Genomic DNA, 5,368 nt, shown 5'->3' with positions numbered 1-5,368 from the left:
TGTTTATTGTCGAGGTGCCTCCTCCGCAGCTGAAGCTGTGGAGGAGGTACATAGATGGCATTTTGATTATTTGGGAGGGCAGTGAAGGAATGAATTTTTATCATTTTTGAACAAAAATTAGCACAATCTCAAATTTTGTGGTACTAATAGTGTACAATTTTTGGACCTTGATATTTTTATTGAGGATAATGTCATTCATATAAGGACACATTTTTAAAGACACTAATAAGAAATACTATTTGTATCCTACAAGCTGCCATGACCAAAAATGGATCTCTAATATCCCCTATAATCAGTTTTTGTGACTGAAGAAAAACAGTACCATTCAAAAGAATTTTGACAACGAAACTCAGTTTCTGAGGGATAGATGTATTCAAAAACAGTATAAAAATATCTTAGTTGACTCAGCAATTGATAAAGTGAGAAAAGTAAAGTGCTCTTCTCTCTTATATCTGATATTTCAAGGTGGGGTCTCCAATAAGACTTCTATATGAAATACTATCATTCAAATGCCTTGCGACTCTTGAATGATAATATTTCATATATGTCTTATTGGAGACCCCACCTTGAAATATCAGATTATCCTGAAAGATCTTTTAGACAAGGCCCATACTAGTGGCATTCTTTCAGGGAAAGAATTGAGTTATATTTAAAATGCTTTTCCAAGGATTCCGATTCTATACCACATCCCCAAGATTCATAAATCTTTTGTGGATCCCACTGGCCGTCCCATTGTGTCTGGTATAGAATCTCTACAAATAAAGTGAATGCTGCACACCTTAGAAAAAGAATATAAATAATACAATTACCAGTGCTCCTGTGTTTGAACGAAAGCCTGTTTCCAGTCCTGAATCAGTGATAGACGGAACACAGGGCACAACGGATTTGAAATCCAAACTCATTTATTGAGCCAAACACACAACATTTGCCACTATGTCACTTGATAAAGACCTTAACGGTCAAAACGTTGTGTGTTTGGCTCAATAAATGAGTTTGGATTTCAAATCCGTTGTGCCCTGTGTTCCATCTATCACTGGTATAGAATCTATCACATCCAATCTTTCACATTATGTTGACACTTTTCTTGCACCTCTCACAGCATAATTCCTGTTGTATTTACGGGACAACACTGAAGTTCTTCATTCACTCAGTAATATCACTTGGGAGGATAATTTTCTCTGGGCAACTTTAGATGTATCATCTGTTTATACTTGTATTCATCATGCACAGGGGGTTGAAGCGGTCGCTTATTTTTTGCACCAAGGCAACACTCTTTCTACTTCCCAACAACAGTTTATAATTGATAGTATATTATTTATACTCAATCACAACTACTTTCTATTTGAAGGGAAATTCTATCTCCAGATCACTGGGACGGCCACAGGGACCTGCTTTGCCACTAATTATGCGGGTCTTTTTATGGGGATGTGGGAATTGGAATTCATTTGGTGTCAAAATGAGTTTAGTCAACCCCTAGTACACTATAAGAGGTATATAGATGATTTACTTATCATCTGGGTGGGGTCTGCCCATTATCTGAGTAGATTCATCAACCACTTAAAAAATAATACCAAAAATATTGTGCTTAGTGGAGAAAACCGTGATACTGAGATAAACTTCTTAAATCTAAATTTGAAGATTGTTGATAAACAAATGACTACAAAACTTGTTTTTTAAGAAAGTGGACGTCAATTCATACTTAGGTTATAAGAGCAACCACTCTCGCCGTTGGTTAAACAATACAGGCATACCCCGCTTTAAGGACACCCACTTTAAGTACACTCGCGAGTAAGGACATGTCGCCCAATAGGCAAACGGCAGCGCGCTCATGCGCCTGTCAGCACGTCCTGGACAGCAATACCGGCTCCCTACCTGTACCGAAGCTGTGCGCAAGTGGGGAGACTATAGAGCCTGTTACACATGTGTTATTTACATCAGTTATGCACGTATATGACGATTGCAGTACAGTACATGCATCGATAAGTGGAAAAAACGTAGTGCTTCACTTTAAGTACATTTTCGCTTTACATACATGCTCCGGTCCCATTGCGTACGTTAATGCGGGGTGTGCCTGTATATCATACGGTCAACTATTAAGAGTTTGCAGAAATTGCTCTTACGTGTCTGATTTTGACGAACAATCTCAAATAATAGCCAAGAGGTTTATTGATAAAGGATATGACCCCATTACGATTGACACAGCAATCGAGAAAAGTATGGAATATCCTAGAGAGGAACTTTCAATTCCCAAGGCCAAATCTATTCAATTTGGCAAGGGAGAATTACACTGAGACACACCTTTGTTTGTTACAGGGTATTGTAACCAAGAAATGAAAATCAGGAAAATATTGCAGAAACATTGGGGTGTCCTTCACATGGACCCCGGGTTACATAACCATTTAACTACCAAACCCAAATAGCTTTCAGGAAAGCAAAGAATTAAAAAAAACGTATTGGCACCAAGTGCACTTAAGAAAAATACTGTAATGCAATATCCTTGTGGTAACTTTCTTCAAAAACCCAAAGGGAATTTTGTTTGTGGCAAATGTGTGATGTGTGCATATATGTCACGAGATAAAAGCATATATGACACTAGAAATAAATAACATCCCATTAATGATTTCATTAGTTGTCACACATCCTTTGTGGTGTACGTAATTAACTGTCTGTGCAATTTAAGATATGTAGGGAAAACCATCAGATCCCTTAAAACTAGAATTGGTGAACATATCAATGGGATAAAAAATGCTCAATGTAATTTAGATAAAGGGAAGAAAGTTCATAATTTATCCCAGCATTTTTTCACCCATCACCAAGGGAAAAGTAACGGACTACGTTTTGGGGGGTGGAAGTAGTTGCAAGAGATCCCAGGAGAAGGGATCGTGATTTGAATCTTGCAAAGAGAGCAATAATGGATCTTTACATTGGGCTAGTAAGTCGCCAGGTGGGCTCAATGAATTAATAGAACTTGCTCCATTCCTCAAATAAGATTCCTTTATTTTCTTGTACATGCCTTATTCCTGTTTTCATTTCTACTATCATCCGTGTTAATTTTATTATTCATTTTATCATTTTTATGGTAAGGGCAGGTTTGCCAGGTGTCATCATGGGTTTTCCACACATGCAGTGCAGAGAGTCATTGAAGGTAGTGTCATCAGGCTCTGTGTCCAATTAGAGACACAGAGGTGGTGCCTGCTGGATCTACTTAATGTACTGCAACTTCCTATTTAGTAGTTGGTCTCTACCTTGATAGAGACAGGGTACCCGTGCAAGATGCCAGGGCTCTGGTAGGCATAAGGCCCTCCCTTCATGGAGTTTGGGGTAGACCCATACCTCCTATCCTACAGGGGATAGGAGAAGAGCTAGAACCTCTCTCGGTGCCCTTGGCTGGGAGTTGAGTTCAGGGACATCCTGAGGGTGGATACCTTGGAGTGTTGTGATTGAGACTGCTGCTAAAGAGGAAGATCAAATAAAGACTGCTGCATTTTACCTATACCTCCTGCCTGAGATTGAAGTATATTGGGAGGAGAGGAAAGAGTTATTTTGCAGATACTTCCCCCCATACCACTGGGGGCTGCACGAGATAGATAGAATTTGGGCAAAACCCCACATGCCTGTCCTGTTCATCCCCTATACCATCATGCGGGAGACTCAGGGCCCCCTGTTGCCAGCAGGTATGCACCAGTCAGACGGATGTATCCAGAGCAGTAATTGCCCTAGGAGACCCTATGTGAGATTGGGTGGGGGAAACAGGGTTACACACATAAATTGGGTTAAAGTGAATTCGGTATTAATGATAACAAACATACTCACTGTAACTTGAATTTAGTATGGTCAGGATTGAAATGTCACCACCTTTGTGTATTAATCAATTGTGATTGTGAGTAGTTTCAGTATCCATATATTCAGTGCATGCGCAATACTATGTTTTTCCATTGTTTTAATTTCTATTGGTCAAAGCAGTAATGCACTGTACTCATTTTTTCAATATTTTTTTTTGTCCAAAATTAGTGTTATGGGGTCCTTAAAAGATGAACTGTGCTACTTTTAGCTCTGTAGATAGGGTGACCATATTTTTCCCTGGACAAATATTATGCATGTGCGAACTGCAACGGTAAGCACGCATGCGCACAAACGGCCAGCAAGCGCCCATAAAGAACTGGGCCAGATTACCGAAAAGTCGGGACCTCGGATAAAGTCTGAAAAAATGGGACTGTCCCAGCTAAACCGGGATGTTTGGCCACCCTATCCATAGGCCTCCATGTTCTTGAAATATATGTTTAGTTTTAATTGTTTTTACTCTAGAGAAATCAAAATGGCTGCCAAGTCTTGTGGGTCCTGCGGACCAACAGGAAGCTGCAACATCCTCGTGAGGATGTTATGGCTTTCTATTTCTATTGCGGCTGCCATCAGGCAAAAAAACTGGAAAGTGTATCTGCAGAGCTACAAATAGTAAGGTTGCGCCCCTGGTTTGAAATCTGTAAGAAAAAGAATTGTTATATCAACAGGATTGCTGATTTAAAACCCTGTATTTTCTGCGCGTGTGTTTTGACACAGTGTTTGAAAATTCTATAAAATGATAGTGCCTTGCATGCTGTCTCTCTCCCCCTCCCTGATTTACAACAAACCTACACTTTTCATCTTAAAAGGGGTTGTCCTTCCTTGGACAAAAGTGAAAAGATCTAACAAGGATAGTGCCCACAGTGTACTCAACGATTTACAAAGAGACAAAGAGGCAATACCGGACAGGGAATTATAATACAATTAGTGCAACAAAGTCAGGCAACAGGAAAGAAATCATTGCCCCAGAGATTTTACAATCTGCCTCGTCCAGGGTGGCGCTGAGCAGGCGGGCGCGCTCACGCTCGCCACGATGAGTCACGTTGCGAAAATGCGTGTGGCCTGCGTGAGCGCCCGCCTGCGCATGCCCGTGAGCTGTCCTCGGCACTCAGTTTCAAGAGTACAAATCTTTTGAATCTGTAGCTCCGACTTCTGATCAGCTGACCAACTTTACCCAATCAGAGGACAGCAAGTCAACAACCAATGCAATGCAAGCTCCCACTGTGAACGGGAGGGAACGGAGAGATGTGAAGGGGGGGGGGGGGAGAGATATGAAGTGGGGGGGATGGAGAAATGTGAAGGGGGGGAACGGAGAGATGTGATGGGGGGGAACGGAGAGATGTGAAGGGTGGGACCAGAGAGATGTGAAGGGGGGGGAGATATGAAGGGGGGTGGAGAGATGTGAAGAGGGGGGACCGGAGAGATGTAAAGAGGGGGGGGCGGAGAGATGTGAAGGGGGGGACAGAGAGATGTGAAGGGGGACGGAGAGATGTGAAGGGGGGGGACCAGAGAGATGTGAATGGGGGGG

Source organism: Ascaphus truei, chromosome 4 (genome assembly GCF_040206685.1).
Source record: "Ascaphus truei isolate aAscTru1 chromosome 4, aAscTru1.hap1, whole genome shotgun sequence".
In the NCBI taxonomy this organism is placed as follows: Eukaryota; Metazoa; Chordata; class Amphibia; order Anura; family Ascaphidae; genus Ascaphus; species Ascaphus truei.
This window is presented reverse-complemented; position numbering follows the sequence as displayed.